We start from the raw sequence: 8,622 nt of genomic DNA, 5'->3' as shown, positions 1-8,622 counted from the left end.
TGAGCCACCTTATCTGGCTCTTCTCAATGCGGAGGAGCAGCTGCTCTACTCCAAACCCCTCACGGATAACTGAGGGCAGGTGCGGGTGGGCCGTGGGTCTGGGGGCGGGGTGTAGGGGACGGGGAGAGGATATCCAGCCGCTGGGTGGCTCAGCGTGTAGCCACTAGGCGCTTCTCACACTTCCCTGAGCTTGAAGGGGGGGTGTGGGTAGAGGGCTGGCAAAGGCGTAGACAAAATCAAACCTTTGCTCCCATTCTGAAACGGGCGAATGTTATTGTGGGCCTGATTCAGAAGACGAGAGTCCAGATGGCAAAAAGGGGGGATGTGGGGGGAGCAGGAGGAGGACGGAGCGTCAGATCTGTAAACATTCATGTTGAGTTGAGACACAACCTTGGGCGGCGTGTGGGGGGGAACCATAGGGTGATACAGAATTGTTTTTGTTCAGCCTAGTGCTCTTTCAGCAGCCTTATAGTTTCTGGTCTCAATAAATCCAAATATTATGGCATCAAACAGCAACTGGCCGAGACATCCTCTCCATCCTTTCCAAGATCGATTCGTCCTCCTTACTTTTGAGACTGTTCAACATGGTATAGTGAGTTCAGTGCCCCCTCCTTCAGAGATGACAGGCAGACTTCCCAAAACAGCTGCCAACGTATCAGACTTTACGATAGATCACATACAGTAGCTGCCAGTTCCAATCAACAGCATCTCTACTATCATGATTCCAATCATGTAGATATCGTGGATGTCCTCCACGGAGAGTAAAGACAGGCACACGACCTTCCACTTGTTCCTGGAATTCATCGTGTACACGGCTGCGAACGTTTTGTCCGGACATGTATGCTCACCATGGCCTGGGCTTCTCATTGAGTAAATGTGAACAATAGCATTAAGCGACCAGCTGCCCAATTCCATAGTTTCAGTTTTTGGATGAAAACAAAGAGAATCTCTTATTAGATCCATAAGACAGCACACAGAACCAGCAGCTGGGTCAGATAGGGGAGGAGAGCAGGAGCAGAGAAGGAACGCGACCGCCTTCGAAGAGAAGAGAACCTATCGTCTATCGTTTCGTATCGTATCGTCCCACCACCCCTACAAAACAGGTAAACTACTATTATTCATATATCTTATAGAAGCCGGGAGTGTTACGCTGAGATCAGGTCATGTCACCGTTGACGTGTCTGTTCCACCACATTTTTATGGGGGAAATACTACTAGATTTATGTGATATTGTCGCAAAACATTGATTGTGAAACGCTTGAGTTTTTCACAAAATTCTGCACAGTTTTGTGATTACATATCGTGAGATTTTGAGCATAAACATGTTTCTTTGTTTGCTCACTTGCCGGAAAAAAGATATTACATTTGCGATTTAATTTAATTAGCAATATGTGTAAACGGTACAGACTGGACGTGAAGTATCTCTTGTGTCAGTTCTACAGAAAGAGCACAGAGCTGTTTACATGCCGTGTCACCATCACTAAAACGCCTTTGACCTAAAGCACCAGCCAGTCTATTAAACGCAGGTCTACAGTCCCTGCATCTGGCTGCTGTCGCTGGGGTTCACCAGAGAACTGAGCGACCTTTGACCTCGACACATGCTGCACACGGAGCCTGAGACGACTGCAGCGCACACTGAAGGGTTTCCTCCAGGGTTGAGGTCAATTACCCATGTTTTTTTACAACTCAATTATGATTACATTTATACATTCATATTTTGATAGCGCTTCAATATGACTAGTGTTTGTGCTATATAAATAAAGTTCAATTGAATTACAGTGACCAGCATTTTTTTTCCATTTACAATTAAATTGTTATCTTTTATCCTCAGTCAATTACAATTACATTTTCAATTACTGAAGTTCAATTACAGTTATTCACAGTTACTGAGCTTGAAATGAATAACCTAGTAAAAGGAAACCTTCCTCTTGTGTTAGCTTTCTATTGGTACTGTATCTCTCATTAATAACAGGTCCTAAATCATCTGTAAAATACACTAAAAACAAATATCTATAATCTAATGTATTTCCTATCTATTGATTACCTTGTTAGGCTTCCTAATCAATGTAAATGTAGGTTTTAATATTTATGGTGTGGGTGTCTGAGCCTTTTTTGTGTCACTAAATCTCTAGATTTATATATTTTTTTAATGGTAAAATGTTTGAAAGCTTGATATGAAACATATTATATTAATTATTAACTACATATGTGTAGAACTGTACATATAGAACTGTAACATGGTTCCCCAGTTTTGCGTTAAATTAGAATTGACAATTTTTATAGAATTTTTATGCCAATTACAATTACAAAGTCAATTATCTGAACTTACAATTACAGTTGACCTGAACCCTGGTTTCCTGTAAGAGGCTATGTTTGCAATGCTAACGCCAGCTTTTGAGGAAGAAAAGTCAAAAGGGGGAAAATGACTTCATTATGTGTTGGAGAAAAACAACTGGAACGTTTTGTGATTGAATGAAAGCTGACGATGAGTGAGTGGGAGTCACCACAAAGAAAAGTGACAGCAGGAAGTAGAAGCAAGAGAGAGAGCGAGAGAGAGAGGTGGGCGACTGGTCCAATGAGAGGTTGTCATGGTAGCATGAGGGTGATGATCAGACTAGACTTTAAAGAGGAAAATGTATAGACATGCATATAATAATTAATCACCTCCTAAACCAGTGGTTCCCAAACTTTTTCTTGCCGTGACCCCATTTTTCATATCACAAATGTCTTTTCGAAGTAGACAACTGGTACATTTTCAAACACAATTTTCTAAAACTCTTCTTACAACTGTATCCATATTGTGTTTTGCGATTGACAGTAACAATCAGATTTTAACAATGGTAAATCTGAACGTATTTCAGCCACAAATATGTCACTTTAGCAACAGGATGTTATTCATAAAGGAACGACATCAAAAACATTAATAAATGTGGGATTAACAACATTGGTTTTGTATTGAGTGGATTAATATGTGGGTGGGTTCAGATAATTTTATTGCACAATTATGGTCTCAGCAGGTTTCCGTCTAGTAAAAAATGTTTCTTTCCCATATCATGCTATTTTTCACCTCCATTTGTTCTAAGAACCACAAAAACTTAGTATTTGAGGTTTATTTTCCCAAACTCGCCTGTTTTTCAGAGTTTTAGCCTCTGAAAAGACACTTTCTGACCAACTGTACACAAACAGGCTGATTTGTGGCCCACTGACTTCCTCCTCCCCACACGGTGACGTAGGGCCAGAGGACGGCCCACCCTCCTCCCACCACTCCCTAGCCGAGCTCATGCTGCTTTATAAACACGAGACAGAGCGTGGGGGCGGGGCGTTCACCAGTACATACATAGACTGTAGAAAATACATACATAGCACTGCGCGAAGGACGCTGAAATGCTCACTTTTGTGGGCGTGTCTGTTTACATGTCAATCACGGCAGAGAGCTTCCTGGAGGCGTGGCTTCTCCAGCTCCGTGCCGCGTTAGAAAATTGGACTGATGACATCCTCACTGTAGAGGTAGGACTGATGACATCATCATCACTGAGTCTGTTGACTCAGGAGGTGGGGCGTGGGGGTGGGGCGTACAAACAAATCCACTGTTGCACAGCCTTGAACCAAGCAGCAGCCATGTTGAAACTCTCAGGTCAGTCTGATCCTGATCCACAGAGATATTTGAGGAACACACACAGACAGATAGAAATTCATTGCTTTTATAGAGAGATAAACACTAATAAAACACTAAAGATCTCTGGACTAAAATGATAAATGCTGTTAGGTTGGAAATATCAACAGAGTGAACAAGCTTGTTGACGTTTATATTTCTCTCGACCTATGACCTTTGCAATATTTATATATATTTATATACTGTGTATACTCAAATAAAACCCACCACGTTAAGGTGGCAGTTCATGGGGTTGCCATCAAAAACCATGTCCACAAATCTCTACTTTAATATCGACATTTCAACTTTATTCGGGATTTGTCCAAAATTATTTTTTGATCAAAATTGGCTCGAATCCACTTCCGTAATATAACAACATTGTTTGGTCTTGACTTTTTAATTTATTTAGATGAGCTGGACTCATTAAACCTGGCTCGTGCTGTGCGGTTAGCATCACCTTTCAGCAGCTGTGCGTTAGCATGCTGCTATTAGCATATAACGTCCTGCCCAGGGAACATAGGCTGAAATATGTGATAATTAAGACTCTGGGATGGGAGTTAAAGTTGCACATTAGGGTTTTCCTTTATGTTCCCATTACAGTGCATTCCAACCAACATGTCATAGAGCAGAGCAGAAGTATCTGGAGCTACGCAGCAGGAACCTGAGGCTAATGAAGCCTCTAAATGATTGGCTCCTTCTCTACGGGACCTTTTCTCTCTGAGCCACTGGAGCTTTACGTCTAACTACTTCATGTTCTTTACACTACAATTACATTATCTTCAATGGTTTAAACTCTGTGCTGCAGTTAAAGAAAACTAAACCTAATCTTATTGAAAAAGGGGTATTTTCTGTGTTTTTCTTGTCTTTTACTATATTTTTGTGTATTCTTGCTGTTCTTTTGTGTATTTTAATATATTTTTGTCCTTTCGGGGCCGCATGCTTTCTTCTTTTACTGTATTTTCTGTAATTTTTATTTGTATATTTCAGTGTATTCTTGCTGTTGTTTTGTTTATTTATATAATCATTTTGTGCTTTTACTTTGGGAGCTGCATACAATTAGATTTTTCTTGTCATTTTGTGTATTTTTTGTCTTTTACTGTATTCTTCTGTAATTTCTTTAGTATATTTTAGTGTATTCTTGCTGTTGTTTTGTCTATTTTAATATTGTTTTGGGAGCCGCATATTTGTCTTTTTATATATTTTGTTGTCTTTCTGTAATTTCTTATGTTTTTGAGTCATTTTTGTATTTTTGTTGTAGTTTTGTTATTTTAAGTATTTTCTGTCTTTCTTGTCTTTTACTACATTTTTTCTGTAATTTTTTAAGTATATTTTTTTAAGTATATTCTTGCTGTTGTTTTGTGTATTTTAATATATTTTTGTGCTTTTACTTTCGGGGCCGCATGCTTTTTTCTTTTACTGTATTTTTCTGTAATTTTTTTGTGTATTTGAGTGTATTCTTGCTGTTGTTTTGTGTATTTGTATAATCATTTTGTGCTTTTACTTTGGGGGCTGCATACAATTAGATTTTCTCTCTTTGTGTACTTTTGTTGTCATTTTTTTGTAATTTTGTATGTTTTTTGAGTCATTTTGCATATTTTTGTTGTCGTTTTGTGTTTTTTTTGTCTTTTACTGTATTCTTTTGTAATTTCTTTAGGATGTTTTAGTGTATTCTTGCTGTTATTTTGTGTATTTTAATAAAGTTTTGTGCGTTTACTTTGGGAGCCGCATATTTGTCTTTTTATATACTTTTGTTGTCATTTTCTTGAATTTTGTATGTGTTTTGAGTCATTTTTGTATTTATGTTGTAGTTTTGCTATTTGAAGTATTTTTTGTGTCTTTTACTGTATTTTTCTGTAATTTGTAGGTATATTTTAGTGTATTCTTGCTGTTGTTTTGTGTGTGTTGTACACACAGCACAACGTTCGTCACACACACATGAGGAAATCTCCGAGAGTGTTGAAGGAACACAATAGAAAAGCAGACAGACAATGGAAAGCTGGGTGTGCACTTTGCTTTTCAGGGCGACTTTTATTGCCTTTCCTTTGTAGCACGAAAAGAAGAATCAGACGCGTGGTGACTTTCTTTGCTTTTCCCACGAAGGACTAAACTTGGTTTTCTGTGAAGAGCAAAACTCCTGAAAATATGTGATGAACCCCAATGAGAAAACAGCCATATTAGAAGATTTAAAGAGAAAAAATATGAGAGTTTTTGGGATTTTAAAGAGTACACTAACTGATTCTAATAAGAATACCTTAAATGTAAGATATTCACATACTGTACTACAGAAATGGGCAAATTTGATCACTGTAGTGGCCACAGAAGTGTTATAGTTTGATCCTAGGTTCATATGATCAACAAATATGTCAGCATTTAGAATTATGACCATTCTGAGCATTAATGCAGGAAAAAAGGGTTTGTGTGACTTTGTTGTTGTTTTGTATATCTACTATTCTTTCTGTATGTTTGTGTCGTTGTAGTGTGTATATTTGTTTTCATTTAGTATTTTTTTCTCTCATTTTTTTTTAACGTTTTTGTTGTTTATTTATGTTTTTCTCTCATTTTGTATGTTTTTTGGTGTCATTTATTTCTGTCCTTTTATGTAGTTTTTTGTCATTTTGTGTATTTTTGTTGTTATATAGTGTGTTTTTTGGATTAATTTTGTGTAGTTTTGTATGTTTTTGTTGTCTTTTGGTGAACTTTTCTGTCTTTTTTGTTGTTTATGTATTTCTGTCATTTTGTATGTTTTGTTCATGTTTTCCCATCATTTTGAGGTTGTTTTGGGGTCATTTTGTATGTTTTTTGGAATTATCTTGTGTATTATGGTTGTGCTGTTGTGTAATGTCCTGTAATTTAGTGTGTTTTTGTTGTCCTTACAATGTAATTTTGTGTTTTATGTTTCTCTGTCATTTAATTTGTCTTTTGTGCTCATTTTGTGTCATTTTAAATTCTCTTGTTTGTTTTTTTTTTTTTTAATGTTCTGTCTCTGTGTAATTTTCTGTCATTTAGTGTGTTTTTTGGAGTCCTTTTGTGTATTTATATGTAATTTTTGTAGTCATTTTAAGTGTTTTTGCTTTACTTTTATGTATTTATCTCATTTTGTGTGTTTTTGTTGCCCTTTAGTGCATAAAATGTATACAGACCGTTTAACGTGCCACATTTCCCTGTGAATAAACACTGTCTTCACAACAAACTGGAGGAGCCTTTTAATAAGCCATAAATTAGACGAGCTTCATTGCTAAGAGATTACCTATCCTAATTATCTTAATGAGTAAATTAATCTTAATTACATTAGATTATGAATTATATTAATGGACTTTTAATGACCTTCACAGGCTAGAGCAGACATGAGCCACATGCAGCTCTCTGTGTAATTTTGTGCAGACCTCAAAACAAATACACAAAGTGACGACAAAAATACACAAAATAACAGAAAATCTCCACAAATCTCCAGAAATTGACTCCACAAACCAACAAAACTACACAAAATGACGAGGAACAAAATGCAGAAGACTCTAAAGACAGACAAACTTACTTATAAACTTACGACACAAAAATGCCCCAAATTACAAGTAACAAATAAAGTCACAAAATAACCACACATTTACTCAAAAGGACTTCATAAACACATGAACTGACCACAAAACAACCCCAAATATGCATAGATGACTTCATAGATTATAAATTAACTACAAAAACACAAAATAATAAAACTACACGTAATGACAAAAACTAAAATGCAGATGACTCCTTAAACACACAAAACAACTGAAACAAAAATACACACGATTCCAAAAACACATAAAATGACCATTAAAGTAAAAATTAATGACTGCAGATTTACACCGAATGACTTCATAAACACATGAACTGACAATAAAAACACACAAAACACCAAATATAGACAAATGACACCATAGATCCAGAAATTTACTCCAAAATCAAATAAAACTACACAAAATGACAAAAACTAAAATGCAGATGACTCCTTAAACACACAAAAACAACAACAAAATATTCTAAAAACACATCAAACGGATACAAAAATACACACAATTCCAAAAACACATAAAATGACTGAAAAAATAATTACCGCAGATTTAATTAAATTCAATTCAACTTTATTTATTTAGCGCAAATTACAACAAAGTCATCTCAAAGCGCTTAACAAAATATAAAGTCCATAGTAAGAAAGAAAGAACCCAAGTTCTCCCTCTTTTCATAGAAGAAATCTCCTGCGGAACCAGGTTCTACTGGTTAGGGTTAGTGAACAGAATAGGATAGAAGACCATCAGAGTGTTCCAGACTAGTTGAGCCGCGAACCATCGATCAGGAACCACCAGCTCCAGCATCAAGACACCTGAATCAGAAAAGAGAGTCCTCGGAGGGCGAGGAGAAGACACAGACTGCAGAAAAACATGATCCACTATGATACACTCGTTCCTAGTGGTTAGGTTAATATTAAACGTCTTGCTCCATCCTCCATGCTCTGAAATGCTACCATTACAGACGAGGTTTCGTCTTGTACTGGTCACATGTAATGATCTATGGGGTGAATATCAGTGTAACTGGTGTGAAGCAGTGTGAGCAGTATGATGAGTTATGCAACGAGGGACAGAAGTGGGGGGTTGTTTACAACCTGGTACAACTGTGTCTGACTGAACATCATCCCATTACAGCTCATTAGAGCTACTGTATGTATAGATGGTGGATCATGTTTGAATATAATGTTGGTGTTCTACTATATAATCTTAGTTTTTACTTCCTATTTTTAGGTTTAGGGCTTTGTTTCTAGTGGTTAGGTTAACGCTATTATACGGCATATGCGTTCATAGGGTTAGGGTTTCATTGAGAGATAAAGCTGTGTATCATCTGCATAGCAATGGAAATTTATATTATACTCTGATAATTGTACCTAGTGGAAGCATATATAATGTAAAGAGTATTGGTCCCAGAACTGAACCTTGTGGAAC

The sequence above is a fragment of the Gouania willdenowi genome, chromosome 8 (genome assembly GCF_900634775.1).
Source record: "Gouania willdenowi chromosome 8, fGouWil2.1, whole genome shotgun sequence".
Lineage (NCBI taxonomy): Eukaryota > Metazoa > Chordata > Actinopteri > Blenniiformes > Gobiesocidae > Gouania > Gouania willdenowi.
This window is presented reverse-complemented; position numbering follows the sequence as displayed.